Here is a 17,993-nt window from a genome sequence, read left to right as displayed (position 1 = left end):
TGCTTAGCCATTAGAAAAGGGCTAGTGAAGGTGGTAACTTGCGAGTGAAGCAAGGGAAAAATGAATGATCAATGAGGATCAAAGATGATTATGTGAGATGCGGAGGATGGTGGTGGAAGTGCTTGTTATGCCATGGCCGAAAGGCTGTAATTGTTAATGAAACGGCTGGTTATGGATTTAACCGTGAGCCGGGTGGCTGGTTATGGATTTAACCATGAGCCGGAATGGCTGTGTATGATATGAATATTGGCTGGTTCTGGACTGAACCATGAGCCGGATGGCTGATATGGATGTTGATCCATGGATGAGAATTCATGCATGTATATGCTGAATTATTGATAATTGAGATTTGCACTTCCACTATCTGAGATACGAGTTTCTCTGGGTAGTAGCAGTGGCTAGCCACCACGTACTCCAGGTTGAGACTTGATACTCTGTTGACCCTATGTCGTAAGTGTGGCCGGGCACTGTGAAAGACCCGGATGAGCTCGCCCCCGTAAATATTCACCAGTGAAGGTGATGGATATAGATCATGATTATGATCAAGTTTATGATGAGTATAACTCGAGTTGGAGATGCGTGACAGAGGGACAGTCCAAGGGTTAGCTACCAGGACTTGTCGGGTTGGCTCTATAACCGACAGATGATATCATCAGCCACTAAGGACAGGCATTCATCATATGCATACTGTATGAATTGTTTGAGATTGCCTATTTGACTGCATATTATTTGCTAATTGTCTAAATGCCTTAATTGTTCCTATTTGTATATTTCTTGTTTGATATAACTGTGTTTGCTACATTATATCCTGCTGGTGGTTGGGAGGTTTGAAGGAATTGGAAAGGGAAGTATTAGTTAGACTGAAGAATCTTTAGTCAGATGCCCTTATAAGGTTTAGCTTGTTTATAAGCTTTGATATTATCTGGAGGAAGCTCTAGGATTGCCTTTGGCTTTCCTCTATTATTATGTATTATATATGTGGAAGCTGTTACCATGCTGGGGACCTCTGGTTCTCACCCATGCGGGTTTTGTGGTTTTCAGATGCAGGACGTGTGGTTTCCCGCTGAGGCATGCTGGAGACTTCTAGATTTGCGAAGATTCCTTGTTCTTGGGGACTCTGTTTTAGTTTATATGTTTTGCTTAGATACTTTTATCTCCATTAAATAATACAAACTATGATGACTCCTCTTATGGGAGATTTTGGAGAATAGGTTTCTGTATTTGTGTCCCTTTGGGGTTTTCCTTATTTTATTATATGTATATATAGCTATGCACGGACCGATTATCTTCGTAGCCGGATTTTGAGCTTTGATATTCCTGTTTTTGACACTCCTTTGTATATATATAATCTCGCGTTGGTTATCCTTGTTCGTTACGTTATCGATCGGAGTGTTGCGCTTTCGAGTTGTGATTTTTGTTTACCCCTTTTTCTACAAAGGCTCCTAGTTATAATCAATCATTCATACTACTATACTTACTAAATTTTTACTTTAGAGGTCGTAATACTTTGCCATCTCTGACTTATGACTTAAGCATAAGACTCTGTATTGTAGGGTGTTACAAGAATCCTGCTCGGATAACTTTCCTGGCTAATGACCTTGCTCCGAGATGATTTCCACAGATACCATTGCGGACCTCTTTCAACACTTCTGTTTTCCTTGAGGTCGGGATGCATTTCAGCAGTGGTGTGGATATTCTCCTTTTATAGAGGATATTTTTCACCAAGGTGTAGCTATGTGCTTCCCTTCGGATTTTCTTGGCCTCTTTTTCTTCTTTGGGTAAGGTGTCGAATTTCATGTATTCGACTAGTGGGTTCATCCACTCAAGTTCTAATCCAGATACTTCAAGGACGTCTTGCTTGACCTTTGTTTTTGGACAGAGGGTTCTTGGAGAGTTTCTTAGATCAGGCTTCTGTTGTTCCCCCTGGCTTGGTACTTGCTAGTTTGGAGAGGGCGTCTGCTCTACTACTGAGATCCTGAGTTATGTGTTTGACTTTGATCTCTACAAAACGCATGAGATACTCCAAGGTTTTGTCTAAGTACCTCTTCATATTGGGGTCTTTAGCCTGATATTCTCCATTTATTTGTGAGGTCACCACCTGAGAGTCGCTGAACATAACTACTTTTGTTGTGCGGACTTCTTCTGCCAGTTTTAATCCTGCAATCAAGGCTTCATACTCTGCCTGATTGTTAGAAGCTGGGAATTCAAACTTGAGAGAGACTTCCACTTGAGTTCCCTCTTGATTGACTAAGATTATTCCTGCACCGCTTCCGACTTTGTTAGAGGATCCATCCACGTATAGTTCCCATGTGGTGGAGGCTTCCTCTTGATCTCCTGCATATACTGCCACGAAGTCGTTGAGGCATTGGGCTTTTATTGTCGTCTGAGACTCGTACCTAAGGTCAAACTCGGATAGCTCTATAGCCCATTGAACCATTCTGCCCGCAATATCCGTTTTCTGGAGGATTTGCTTCATGGGTTGGTTCATTCGAACTCTTATTGTGTGAGCTTGAAAATAAGGCCGTAACCTCCGGGAGGCCACAATTAAGGCATATGCAAACTTCTCAAGTTTTTGATACCTTAATTCTGGGCCTTGTAGAACCTTGTTGGTGAAGTACACAGGATGCTACTCGACCTCATCTTCCCGTATTTGAGCTGATGCTACAGCTTTATCAGCTACGAAAAAATACAGGACGAGTTCTTTCCCAATTTTAGGTCGGGTCAGAATGGAAGGTTGGATTAAAAACCTTTTGAACTCCTGGAATGCTTCTTCACACTCAGGAGTCCATTCGAACTGGCATTCTTTTCTTAGTAGAGTGAAGAGTGGTAGGGATCTTAATGCTGATCCAGCCAAAAACCTGGAGAGTGTTACAAGTCGGCCATTCAGCTGCTGGACCTCTCTTAAGCAAGGCGAACTTTTCATTTCTAGAACTGCTTTGCACTTATCGGGGTTGGCTTCGATCCCTCTTTGTGTAAGCATAAATCCTAGAAATTTTTCTGCTTCTACCGCGAAGATGCACTTTGCAGGATTCAATCTCATCCCATGCATCCTAATGGTATTGAAGACTTGCGAGAGGTCAGCTAAGACGTCGGCTTCATCTTTGGTCTTTACTATCATGTTGTCTACATAGACTTTCATTAGATTCCCAAGATGAGGAGAAAACACCTTATTCATCAACCTTTGGTATGCGGCCCTGCAATTTTTAACCCAAAAGGCATGACCACATAGCAATAGTTTGCCCTTGGTGTGATGAAAGATGTCTTTTCTTGATCCAGCTTGTACATCGAAATTTGATTATATCTCGAGTATGCATCCATAAACGACAAGTACTGATACCCCGAGCTGGAATCTACTAGGGTGTCAATATTTTCTTTGAGACACGCCTTATTTAGGTCAGTGTAATCGACGCACATCCTCCACTTGCCGTTTTGCTTTTTGACCAGCACTACATTTTCCAGTCATGTCGGATATTTAACTTCTTTACTAAAAGGTTATGTGACATGAGTTCGGGATCTATCCCTGGCATGTCAGAGGCTTTCCAGGCGAATAGGTCAGAATTTTCTTGTAGGAGCCTTATAAGTTCCTGTTTCAGATCTTCTTTTAGGCTGGCTCCTATGTTGGTATTTTTTCCTTCCTCTTTTCCAATCTAGACCTCCTTAGTTTTTCCCCCGGGTTGTGGTTGCAACTCTTCTTTAGCTCTGATTCCTCCGAGCTCTATGGTCTGAACCTCCTTGTCCTTTCCTCTCAGGTTTAGGCTTTCATTGTAGCATTTCCTTGCCAGTTTCTGATCTCCCCTGATGGTTGCTATTCCCTTTAGCGTCGAAAATTTCATGCAAAGATGGGGAGTAGACACCACTGCTTCGAGCCAATTTAGGGTGGTTCTGCCTATTAGGGCATTGTAGGCTAAACTCACATCGATGACTATGCAGTTGATACTCAGAGTTTTGGATTTTGTCCCCTTTCCAAAAGTTGTGTGTAAGGGTATAAATCCTAGTGGATTTATTGGTGTGTCCCCTAGCCCATACAGAGTGTCAGGATAAGCTCTTAGTTCTTTTTCATCCAGTTTTAGCTTATCAAATGCCGGTTTAAACAGGATGTCGGCTGAGCTTCCCTGATCCACTAGGGTTTTGTGAAGATAGGCATTGGCAAGGACCATAGTTATCACCACTGGATCGTCATGTCCAGGAATGATGCCTTGCCCATCTTCTTTAGTGAAAGAGATGGTAGGGAGGTCGGGAGCAAGTGCCTCTTGCGAGATGACTTTGTGAGGCCGCCTCCACCGAATCCCCTCGAGATCATATGTATATGTCTTTCTGGGATCTGTGGTGGTGGATTTCTTCGGTCCTCATCGTCTTTGCCATGATGATCCAACCTTTCTACGAGATATCTATCCAACCGACCTTCTCTGGCCAGCTTTTCTATCATATTTTTCAGGTCGTAACAATCATTTGTAGAGTGGCCATATAGCTTATGGTATTCATAGTAATTGCCACGACTCCCCTATTTTTAATTTTGATGGGCCTAGGGGGAGGTAGTCTTTCAGTGTGACAAATTTTCCTATAGACATCAACTAGGAAAACTCGTAGAGGAGTGTAGGAGAGGTATCTCCTAGGCCTCTCTGGGCTGACCTCCTCTTTTTCCTTGGGCTTTCTCTCTTTCTCTTTTGATGAGTGAGAGTGCCCAGGTCGCCAACCTGGTTCTCAAAGTCTGGCATTTTCCTCCATGTTGATGTACTTCTCAGCTCTTTCTTGTACATTACTCAAAGAGGTCGGATGCCTTTTCGAGATGGATTGGGAGAAGGGGCCTTCTCAGAGTCTATTTACTAGGCCCATAATCACTGCCTTTGTGGGCAGGTCTTGAATCTCCAAGCACGTTTTGTTGAACCTTTCCATGTAGTCCCTTAAAGGTTCTCCGACCTCCTGTTTTACTCCCAGGAGGCTCGGTACGTGCTTTACTTTGTCCTTCTAGATGGAAGATGAGCGGATAATTTATACGCTTTTTGGCATTGTTTTTAGTATGTTTTTAGTATATTTTAGTTAGTTTTTATTATATTTTTATTAGTTTTTAGTTAAAATTCACTTTTCTGGGCTTTACTATGAGTTTGTGTGTTTTTCTGTGATTTCAGATATTTTCTGGCTGAAATTGAGGGACCTGAGCAAAAATCTGATTTAGAGGCTGAAAAGGACTGCAGATGTTGTTGGATTCTGACCTCACTACACTCGAAGTGGATTTTCTGGAGTTACAGAAGCCCAATTGGCGTGCTCTCAATTGCGTTGGAAAGTAGACATCCTGGGCTTTCTAGCAATGTTTAATAGTCCATACTTTGCCCGAGATTTGATGGCCCAAACAGGCGTTGCAAATCAGCTTCAGAATTCCCGGCGTTTAACGCTGGAACTGGCACAAAAATTGGAGTTAAATGCCCAAACTGGCATTAAAGCTGGTGTTTAACTCCAGAAAAAGTCTCTACACATGAAAGCTTCAATGCTCAGCCCAAGCACACACCAAGTGGACCCCAGAAGTGGATTTTTTCGTCATTTACTCATTTCTGTACACCCTAGGTTACTAGTTCACTATTAATAGGATCTTTTGACATTGTATCTGTACCTCATGACACTTTACACGTTTCTTATTGTATCTTCTACGGCATGAGTCTCTAAATCCCATGGTTGGGGGTGAGGAGCTCTGCTGTGTCTTGATGGATTAATGCAATTACTATTGTTTTTCATTCAATCATGCTTGCTTCCATTCTAAGATATCACTTGTTCCTAAACCTGATGAATGTGATGATCCGTGACACTCATCATCATTCTCAACTATGAACGTGTGCCTGACAACCACCTCCGTTCTACCTTAGATTGAGTAGATATCTCTTGGGTTCCTTAATCAGAATTTTCGTGGTATAAGCTAGAATTGATGGCGGCATTCAAGAGAATCCGGAAGGTCTAAACCTTGTCTGTGGTATTCTGAGTAGGATTCAAGGATTGAATGACTGTGACGAGCTTCAAACTCCTGAGGGCTGGGCGTTAGTGACAGACGCAAAAGAATCACTGGATTCTATTCCAACCCGATTGAGAACCGACAGATGATTAGCCGTGTTGTGACAGAGCGCGTTGAACATTTTCACTGAGAGGATGGGAGGTAGCCATTGACAACAGTGAAACCCTACATACAGCTTGCCATGGAAGGAGCCTAGCGTGCTTGAAGAAGAAGATAGTGGGAAAGCAGAGGTTCAGAAGATAGAGCATCTCCAAAACCTCAACCTGTTCCCCATTACTGCAAAACAAGTACTTATTTCATGTTCTTTTGCTTTTTACAATCAACCCTGATATTTATTGATATCCTGACTAAGAGTTACAAGATAACCATAGCTTGCTTCAAGCCGACAATCTCCGTGGGATCGACCCTTACTCACGTAAGGTATTACTTGGACGACCCAGTGCACTTGCTGGTTAGTTGTGCGGGATTGCAATTTCGTGCACCAAGTTTTTGGCGCCGTTACCGGGGATTGTTCGAGTTTGGACAACTGACGGCTTATCTTGTTGCTTAGATTAGGACTATTTTATTTTTGTTGGTTTAGAGTCTTTTATTTGAGTCTAGTTTCATATTTTAAGTTTGGTGTCAATTGCATGCCTTTGTTTTCTTTTAAATTTTCGAATTTGCTTGTCCTTAGCTCTTTCTTATTTTTTTTTTAAATTCTAAGTTTGGTGTCCTCTTTGTGTTTTCCTTTAAAATTTTTGAACATTTATGTTTGATTTTCTAAAAATTTTAAGTTTGGTGTCATTTTGTTGTTTTTCTCTCTCCTCATTTAAAAAAAAAAATCAAATCTTTTTCAAAATAATTTTCAATCATATCTTTTCAATTGCTAATTCTAAAATCTTTTTAATTAACTAATTGATTTAGTTTTCAATTTGCTTTGATCTTATTTTCTTTTAGTTTTCGAAATTTGATTTTATTTTTCATTTGTTTTATTTTATTATTTTCGGTCAAATCAAAAAAAAAAGAAATTTTACTGTACTTGTGAATTCATATCATATTCCCTTTCTCCATCATGGACCTAAGTGGAATTGAACAGTCCAGAAGGACTCTGGGGTCATATGCTAACCCCATTACAGCTGCATATGGGAGTAGCATCTGTATACCTCCCATTAAAGCAAGCAGCTTTGAGCTAAATCCTCAACTCATTATCATGGTGCAGCAAAATTGCCAGTATTCCGGTCTTCCACAGGAAGAACCTACTGAGTTTCTGGCACAATTCTTACAACTTGCTGACACAGTACGTGATAAAGAGGTGGATCAGGATGTCTACAGATTATTACTGTTTCCATTTGCTGCAAAAGATCAAGCTAAGAGGTGGTTGAATAACCAACCTACAGCAAGCATAAAGACATGGAAACAGTTATCAGACAAATTCCTGAATCAATTTTACCCTCCAAAAAGGATGACACAGCTAAGGCTGGACATCCAAGGCTTTAAACAAGAGGATAATGAATCCCTTTATAATGCCTGGGAGAGGTATAGAGGTATGCTAAGAAAATGCCCCTCTGAAATGTTTTCAGAGTGGGTACAGTTAGACATCTTCTACTATGGGCTTACAGAAAAAGCTCAGATGTCTCTAGACCACTCAGCTGGTGGATCTATACATATGAGGAAGACGATTGAGGAGGCTCAAGAGCTTATAGATACTGTTGCTAGAAATCAACATTTGTACTCTAGCAATGAGTCCTCTACAAAAGAAGAAGTTATGGCAGTAGCCACTAATCCTAATCCTCAAGAACAGATGGTTGAGCTTAATCAGCAATTACACCTGATGACAAAACAGTTAGCAGAATTTAAAGAGATGCTCCAAGAAACTAAAATTGCTAACAAGAACATAGAATCACAGTTGAATCAGGCAAAACAGCAGTTATCTAAACAGATAACAGAAGAATGCCAAGCAGTTCAACTGAGGAGTGGGAAGACATTGAATAACACTGCTCAAAGTAGCAAAAAGCCAATAAAGGAACAATTAACAGAGGATAACCAAACCACTGTCCAAAATCCCTCTGAGGATAGTAAGAGCCCAGAGAGGAATACTCTTGGCATCCAAACGCCAGAAAAGGGGGGAAAGCTGGCGTTAAACGCCCATTCCCTGCCCAGTTCTGGCGTTCAAACGCCAGAAAAGGGGGAAAAGTTGGCATTAAACGCCCATTCTTCACCCAATCCTGGCGTTCAAATGCCAATGAGGGATCAGACACCTGAGAGTGCTGATAGTAATCCCTCTAAAAAGGCTTCTCCAACCACCTCTGTAAGGAATAAACCTGCAGCAACTAAGGTTGAAGAATATAAAGCCAAGATGCCTTATCCTCAGAAACTCCGCCAAGCGGAACAGGATAAGCAATTTGCCCGCTTTGCAGACTATCTAAGGACTCTTGAAATAAAGATTCCATTTGCAGAGGCACTTGAGCAAATACCTTCTTATGCTAAGTTCATGAAAGAGATCTTAAGTCATAAGAAGGATTGGAGAGAAACTGAAAAAGTGTTTTTCACTGAAGAATGTAGTGCAGTCATTCTGAAAAGCTTACCAGAAAAGCTTCAAGATCCAGGAAGCTTTATGATACCATGCACATTAGAAGGTGCTTGCACCAAGACAGCCCTGTGTGACCTTGGAGCAAGTATCAATCTAATACCTGCATCCACTATCAGAAAGCTTGGGTTGACTGAAGAAGTCAAACCAACCCGGATATGCCTCCAACTTGCTGATGGCTCCATTAAATATCCATCAGGCATAATTGAGGACATGATTGTCAAGGTTGGGCCATTCACCTTTCCAACTGACTTTGTAGTGCTGGAAATGGAGGAACAGAAGACTACAACTCTCATTCTAGGAAGACCTTTCCTAGCAACTGGACGAACTCTCATTGATGTACAAAAAGGGGAAGTAACCCTGAGAGTCAATGAGGATGAGTTCAAGTTAAATGCTGTAAAAGCTATGCAGCATCCAGACACACCAAATGACTGCATGGGCACTGACATTATTGACTCTTTGGTGGAAGAGATCAATATGACTGAAAGTCTAGAATCAGAGCTAGAGGACATCTTCAAGGATGTTTAGCCTGATCAGGAAGAACTAGAGGAAACAAAAGAATTTTTGAAAATTCCTCAGGAAGAGGATAAGCCTCCCAAACCTGAGCTCAAACCACTACCACCATCCCTGAAGTATGCATTTCTGGGAGAGGGTGACACTTTTTCAGTGATCATAAGCTCTGCTTTAAATCCACAGGAAGAGGAAGCACTGATTCAAGTGCTAAGGACACACAAGACAGCTCTTGGGTGGTCCATAAGTGATCTTGAGGGCATTAGCCCAGCAAGATGCATGCACAAGATCCTATTGGAGGATAATGCCAAACCAGTGGTTCAACCACAAAGGCGGCTAAATCCGGCCATGAAGGAGGTGGTGCAGAAAGAGGTCACTAAATTATTAGAGGCTGGAATTATTTATCCTATTTCTGATAGCCCCTGGGTGAGCCCTGTCCAAGTTGTCCCCAAAAAGGGAGGCATGACAGTGGTTCATAATGAAAAAAATGAACTGGTTCCTACAAGAACAGTTACAGGGTGGCGTATGTGTATTGACAACAGAAGGCTCAATACAACCACCAGAAAGGATCATTTCCCTTTACCATTCATAGACCAAACGCTAGAAAGACTAACTGGTCATGATTATTACTGCTTTTTGGATGGCTATTCAGGTTACAACCAAATTGCAGTAGATCCTCAGGACCAAGAGAAAATAGCATTCACTTGCCCTTCTGGCGTGTTTGCCTACAGGAGAATGCCTTTTGGTCTGTGTAATGCTCCTACAACTTTTCAGAGATGCATGCTATCCATCTTCTCTGATATGGTGGAGAAATTCCTGGAAGTCTTCATGGATGACTTCTCAGTATATGGAGACTCATTCAGCTCCTGTCTTAACCACCTAGCATTTGTCCTGAAAAGGTGCCAAGAGACTAACCTGGTTTTAAACTGGGAGAAATGTCACTTTATGGTGACTGAAGGAATTGTCCTTGGGCACAAAATTTCAAGCAAGGGAATAGAGGTGGATAAGGCAAAGGTAGAGGTAATTGAAAAATTACCACCACCTGCCAATGTTAAGGCAATCAGAAGCTTTCTGGGGCATGCAGGATTCTACAGAAGGTTTATAAAGGATTTTTCAAAAATTGCAAAACCTCTGAGCAACCTGCTAGCTGCTGACACACCATTTGTGTTTGACACACAGTATCTGCAGGCATTTGAGACCCTGAAAGCTAAGCTGGTCACAACACCAGTCATCTCTGCACCAGACTGGACATTGCCATTCGAACTAATGTGTGATGCCAGTGACCATGCCATTGGTGCAGTGTTGGGACAGAGGCATAATAAGCTTCTGCATGTCATTTATTATGCCAGCCGTGTTCTAAATGATGCACAGAAGAATTACACAACCACAGAAAAAGAGTTACTTGCAGTGGTCTATGCCATTGACAAGTTTAGATCCTATCTAGTAGGATCAAAGGTGATTGTGTACACTGACCATGCTGCTCTTAAATACTTACTCACAAAGCAGGATTCAAAACCCAGGCTCATAAGATGGGTGTTGCTTCTGCAAGAGTTTGATATAGAAATAAGAGACAGAAAAGGGACAGAGAACCAAGTAGCTGATCATCTGTCCCGAATAGAACCAGTGGCTGGGGCGTCCCTCCCTTCTACTGAGATCTCTGAGACTTTCCCAGATGAGCAACTCTTTGCCATTCAGGAAGCTCCATGGTTTGCAGATATTGCAAATTATAAAGCTGTGAGGTTCATACCCCAGGAGTACAGCAGGGTGCAAAGAAAGAAATTAATTTCAGATGCCAAGTACTACCTATGGGATGAGCCATATCTATTTAAGAGATGTGCAGATGGAATGATCCGCAGATGTGTACCCAGAGAGGAAGCACAAAGGATCCTATGGCACTGCCATGGATCACAGTATGGGGGACATTTCGGAAGTGAGCGAACAGCCACTAAAGTCCTCCAATGTGGCTTCTACTGGCCTACTCTCTATAGAGATGCCCGAGAGTTTGTGTGTAACTGTGACAGTTGCCAAAGAGCTGGTAACTTGCCTCACGGATACTCCATGCCTCAACAAGGGATCTTAGAGATTGAATTATTTGATGTATGGGGTATTGACTTCATGGGTCCGTTCCCACCATCATATTCAAACACTTACATTCTAGTGGCAGTGGACTATGTATCTAAATGGGTAGAGGCAATTGCTACACCCACTAATGATACTAAGACCGTGCTGAAATTCCCCTAGAAACACATCTTCAGCAGGTTTGGTGTTCCCAGAGTACTAATCAGTGATGGGGGCACTCATTTCTGCAATAAACAGCTGTACTCTGCTATGGTCCGATATGGAATTAGCCACAAAGTGGCAACCCCATATCATCCACAGACAAATGGGCAAGCTGAAGTCTCTAACAGAGAGCTAAAAAGAATCCTAGAGCAGACTGTAATTGCCCGTAAAAAGGATTGGGCAAAGAGCTTGGATGACGCCCTGTGGGCATACAGAACAACATTCAAGACTCCAATAGGAACCTCTCCATACCAACTTGTGTATGGCAAGGCCTGTCATCTGCCCGTGGAACTGGAACATAAAGCCTACTGGGCAACCAGATTCCTAAACCTGGACGCTAAGTTAGCTGGTGAAAAAAGATTACTCCAGCTAAATGAGCTAGATGAATTTAGACTCAGTGCCTTTGAAAATGAAAAAATTTATAAGGAAAAGGCAAAAAAGTGGCATGACAAGAAGTTGTCATCCAGAGTCTTTGAGCCAGGACAAAAAGTTCTGCTCTTCAACTCTAGGCTCAGGCTGTTCCCAGGAAAACTTAAATCCCGGTGGAGGGGTTCGTATGTGATTACAGGAGTGTCACCATATGGATATGTTGAGCTTCAGGATACTGATTCTGACAAAAAGTTCATTGTTAATGGACAGAGGATCAAGCATTATCTTGAAAGCAATTTTGAGCAAGAATGCTCAAAACTGAGGCTTGAATGATTCCCAGTGAAGGTCCAGCTAAGGACATTAAAGAAGCGCTTGCTGGGAGGCAACCCAGTCATTAGCAGGTTATCTATTTTATTTAAACAAAGTTTGATACATATTCTCAAAGGGCAATCATCAAAATTGAAGGAATTCACAGAGTTACAGAAGGATTCAGTGCAAAAAGCAGAGAAAAGGAGCTTGCTGGCGAAAAAACGCCAGTAAAGGGTACTTTGGGCGTTAAACGCCAGAATGGGCACCATTCTGGGCATTTAACGCTAGTAAAGGTGCCATTTTGGGCGTTAAACGCCAGAATGGGCACCATTCTGGGCGTTTAACGCCAGGTGTGCAGCATCTTGGGCGTTTAGCAAAACGCCCAGTGATGAAGGGGTTTCTGGCGTTTAACGCCAGCCAGGGTACCTGGCTGGGCGTTAAACGCCCAAATTGGCCAACATTTGGGTGTTAAACGCCAGAATGGATACCATTCTGGGCGTTTAACACCAGAAAGGTGGGAGACAGAGATTTTGCTTTCCACTTCAAATTTTTTCAAACTTTCATCATTCACCTTCAAATTTTCAAAATTAAAATCATTCTTCAAATCTCTTTCAAACCCTTTCCAAATCTTCTTCAAAAAAAAAAAAACTCAAATATCTCTCAATTTCTATCCATATCTTCTCAAATCTCCTTCAAAATTTTCGAACTCTCTCTCCCTTCCCTATAAATATAAGTTCGGCCACACCCCCCTTCCCCACCATTCGAATTTGCTCTCTTCCTCTCTCTCCTCTTTCCTTTCCTTTGCTTGAGGACAAGCAAACCTCTAAGTTTGGTGTGTTTTTCGTGATCACTAAGTTAAGGCTCATCAAGATCATGGCCCTCAAAGAAAAACAAACCAATTCAAGAGGCAAGAAAGAGAATGCTCCAAAAGACCTTTGGAGTCAAGAGAAGTTCTTAACCAAAGAACATGCAGACCATTACCACAAAATAATGGGTCTAAGGTCAGTGATCCTGGAAGTTAAATTTGATCTGAAAGAAGATGAATATCCGGAGATCCAAGAGCAAATTTGAAACAGAGGATGGGAAGTTCTAACCAACCCTGAGACAAAGGTTGGGAGAAACATGGTTGGTGCACGAAATTGTGATCAATACTTTTCAAAACATAAACAATCCCTAGTAATGGCTCCAAAGACTTGGTGCTCAATACCATGGCATAAACACAACTTCGCACAACTAACCAGCAAGTGCACTGGGTCGTCCAAGTAATAAACCTTACGCGAGTAAGGGTCGATCCCATGGAGATTGGTGGTATGAAGCAAGCTATGGTCATCTTGTAGATCTCAGTCAGGCAGACTCAAATGGGTATAGTGATGAACGAATAAAGCATAAAGATAAAGATAGAGATACTTATGTATATCATTGGTGTAAGAGCTTCAGACAAGCGTATGAAGATGCCTTCCCTTCCGTCTCTCTGCTTTCCTACTGCCTTCATCCAATCCTTCTTACTCCTTTCCATGGCAAGCTCGTGTAGGGTTTCACTGTTGTCAGCAGCTACCTCCCATCCTCTCAGTGAAAATACGTCCCTGATGCTCTGTCACAGCATAGGCTAATCATCTGTCGGTTCTCGTTCAGGCCGGAATAGAATCCATTGATTCTTTTGCGTCTGTCACTAACGCCCTAGCCTGCTAGGAGTTTGAAGCACGTCACAGTCATTCAATCATTGAATCCTACTCAGAATACCACAGACAAGGTTAAACCTTCCGGATTCTCTTGAATGCCGCCATCAGTTCTTGCCTATACCACGAAGACTCTGATCTCACGGAATGGCTGGCTCGTTTGTCAGGCGAGCACTCGGTTGTCAGGCGATCAACCATGCATCGTGTTATCAGGAATCCAAGAGATATTCACTAAGCCTCAGATGCTTGTAGAACAAGAGTGGTTGTCAGTCACTTTGTTCATGAGTGAGAATGGTGATGATCCGTGACGATCATCACCTTCATTAAGTTGAAGAACAAGTGATATCTTGGACAAAGAACAAGCAGAATTGAATAGAAGAACAATAGTAATTGCATTAATACTCGAGGTACAGCAGAGCTCCACACCTTAATCTATGGTGTGTTGAAACTCCACCGTTGAAAATACATAAGCATAAGGTCTAGGAATGGCCGAATGGCCAGCCTCCCAATGATCTAAGATAGCATAAAAATGAAGATAGCTACCCCGATATCTCAATACAATAGTAAAAGGTCCTACTTATAGAAAACTAGTAGCCTAGGGTGTACAGAGATGAGTAAATGACATAAAAATCCACTTCCGGGCCCACTTGGTGTGTGCTTGGGCTGAGCAATAAAGCATTTTCGTGTAGAGACTCTTCTTGGAGTTAAACGCCAGCTTTTATGCCAGTTTGGGCGTTTAACTCCCATTTGGGTGCCAGTTCCAGCGTTTAACGCTGGGATTTCTTGAGGTGACTTTGAACGCCGGTTTGGGCCATCAAATCTTGGGCAAAGTATGGACTATCATATATTGCTGGAAAGCTCAGGATGTCTACTTTCCAACGCCGTTGAGAGCGCGCCAATTGGGCTTCTGTAGCTCCAGAAAATCCACTTCGAGTGCAGGGAGGTCAGAATCCAACAGCATCTGCAGTCCTTTTGAGTCTCTGGATCAGATTTTTGCTCAGGTCCCTCAATTTCAGCCAGAAAATACCTGAAATCACAGAAAAACACACAAACTCATAGTAAAGTCCAGAAAAGTGAATTTTAACTAAAAACTAATAAAAATATACTAAAAACTAAACCAAATATACTAAAAACATACTAAAAACAATGCCAAAAAGCGTATAAATTATCCGCTCATCACAACACCAAACTTAAATTGTTGCTTGTCCCCAAGCAACTGAAGATCAAATAAGATAAAAAGAAGAGAATATGCAATGAACTCCAAAAACATCTATGAAGATCAGTATTAATTAGATGAGCGGGGCTTTTAGCTTTTTGCCTCTGAATAGTTTTGGCATCTCACTCTATCCTTTGGAATTCAGAATGATTGGCTTCTTTAGGAACTCAGAATCCAGATAGTGTTATTGATTCTCCTAGTTAAGTATGATGATTCTTGAACACAGCTACTTATTGAGTCTTGGCCGTGGCCCAAAGCACTCTGTCTTCCAGTATTACCACCGGATACATACATGCCACAGACACATAATTGGGTGAACCTTTTCAGATTGTGACTCAGCTTTGCTAAAGTCCTCAATTAGAGGTGTCCAGGGTTCTTAAGCACACTTTTATTGCCTTGGATCACAACTTTATTTCTTTCTTTTTCTTTCTTTTCTTTTTTTTTTTCGATTTTTCTCTCTTTTTTTTTTTCGCTTGCTTCCTCTTTTTTTTGTATTCACTGCTTTTTCTTGCTTCAAGAATCATTTTATGATTTTTCAAATCCTCAGTAACATGTCTCCTTTTTCATCATTCTTTCAAGAGCCAACATTCATGAACCACAAATTCAAAAGACATATGCACTGTTCAAGCATACATTCAGAGAACAAAAGTGTTGCCACCACATCAAAATAATTAAACTGCTATAAAATTCAGAATTCATGCAATTCTTTCCTTTTCAATTAAGCACGTTTTTATTCAAGAAAGGTGATGGATTCATAGGACATTCATAACTTTAAGGCATAGACACTAAGACACTAATGATCACAAGACACAAACATGGATAAACATAAGCATAGAATTCGAAAAACAGAAGAATAAAGAGCAAGGAAATCAAAGAACGGGTCCACCTTAGTGATGGCGGCTCTTTCTTCCTCTTGAAGATCCTATGGAGTGCTTGAGCTCCTCAATGTCTCTTCCTTGCCTTTGTTGCTCCTCTCTCATGATTCTTTGATCTTCTCTAATTTCATGGAGGAGAATGGAGTGTTCTTGATGCTCCACCCTTAGTTGTCCCATGTTGGAACTCAATTCTCCTAGGGAGGTGTTTACTTGCTCCCAATAGTCTTGTGGAGGGAAGTGCATCCCTTGAGGCATCTCAGGGATCTCTTGATGAGAGGGGTCTCTTGTGTGCTCCATCCTTTTCTTGGTGATGGGCTTGTCCTCATCAATGGGGGTATCTCCTTCTATGTCAACTCCAACTGAATAACAGAGGTGACAAATGAGATGAGGAAAGGCTAGCCTTGCCAAGGTGGAAGACTTGTCCGCCACTTTATAGAGTTCTTGGGCTATAACCTCATGAACTTCCACTTCTTCTCCAATCATGATGCTATGAATCATGATGGCCCGGTCTAGAGTAACTTCGGACCGGTTGCTAGTGGGAATGATTGAGCGTTGAATGAACTCCAACCATCCTCTAGCCATGGGCTTGAGGTCATGCCTTCTTAATTGAACCGGCTTGCCTCTTGAATCTCTCTTCCATTGTGCGCCCTCTTCACATATGACTGTGAGGACTTGGTCCAACTTTTGATCAAAGTTGACCCTTCTAGTGTAAGGATGTTCATCTCCTTGCATCATAGGCAAATTGAATGCCAACCTTACACTTTCCGGACTAAAATCCAAGTATTTCCCCCGAACCATAGTAAGATAATTCTTTGGATCCGGGTTCATACTTTGATCATGGTTCTTTGTGATCCATGCATTGGCATAGAACTCTTGAACCATCAAGATTCCGACTTGTTGAATGGGGTTGGTAAGTACTTCCCAACCTCTTCTTCGGATCTCATGGCGAATCTCCGGATATTCACCCTTTTTGAGTGAAAAGGGGACCTCGGGGATCACCTTCTTCAAGGCCACAACTTCATAGAAGTGGTCTTGATGCACCCTTGAGATGAATCTATCCATCTCCCATGACTCGGATGTGGAAGCTTTTGCCTTCCCTTTCCTCTTTCTAGAGGTTTCTCCGGCCTTGGATGCCATAATGGTTATGGAAAACGAAAAAGCAACGCTTTTACCACACCAAACTTAAAATGGTTGCTCGTCCTCGAGCAAAAGAAGAAAGAAGAGAGTAGAAGAAGAAGAAATGAGGAAGAGGGAGATGGTGGTGTATTCGGCCAAAGAGGGGGAGAAGTGTTGTTTAGGTTGTGTGAAAATGAAGGGGTGAAGAAGGGTGTATATAGGAGAGAGGGGAGATGAGGTTCGGCCATTATGGGTGGGTTTGGGAGGGAAAGTGGTTTGAATTTGAAGGGTGAGGTTGGTGGGGTTTTATGAAGGATGGATGTGAGTGGTGAAGAGAAAGATGGGATTTGATAGGTGAAGGGTTTTTGGGGAAGAGGTGTTGAGGTGATTGGTGAATGGGGGAAGAAGAGAGAGAGAGTGGTGGTGGGGTCCTGTGGGGTCCACAGATCCTGTGGTGTCAAGGAAAAGTCATCCCTGCACCAAATGTTGCTCAAAATCACGTTTTGAGCTATTTCTGGCGTTAAACGCCGGGCTGGTGCCCATTCCTGGCGTTTAACGCCAGGTTCTAGCCCTTTTCTGGCGTTTAACGCCAGTCTGGTGCCCCTTTCTGGCGTTAAACACCCAGAATGGTGCCAGACTGGGCGTTAAACGCCCAACTGCTAGGCTTACTGGCGTTTGAACGCCAGCAGCATCTTCCTCCAGGGTGTGCTGTTTTTCTTCCTGTTTTTCATTCTGTTTTTGCTTTTTCAATGGATTTTGTGACTTCTTATGATCATCAACCTAGAAAAAAAAACATAAAATAACAAAGAGAAATATATAAAATATAATCATTGGGTTGCCTCCCAACAAGCGCTTCTTTAATGTCAGTAGCTTGACAGAGGGCTCTCATGGAGCCTCACAGATACTCAGAGCAATGTTGGAACCTTCCAACACCAAACTTAGAGTTTGAATGTGGGGGTTCAACACCAAACTTAGAGTTTGGTTGTGGCCTCCCAACACCAAACTTAAAGTTTGACCGTGGGGGCTCTGTTTGTCTCTGATTTGAGAGAAGCTCTTCATGCTTCCTCTCCATGGTGAT

Source organism: Arachis stenosperma, chromosome 1 (genome assembly GCF_014773155.1).
Source record: "Arachis stenosperma cultivar V10309 chromosome 1, arast.V10309.gnm1.PFL2, whole genome shotgun sequence".
In the NCBI taxonomy this organism is placed as follows: domain Eukaryota; kingdom Viridiplantae; phylum Streptophyta; class Magnoliopsida; order Fabales; family Fabaceae; genus Arachis; species Arachis stenosperma.
Note: the sequence above shows the minus strand (reverse complement) of the source record.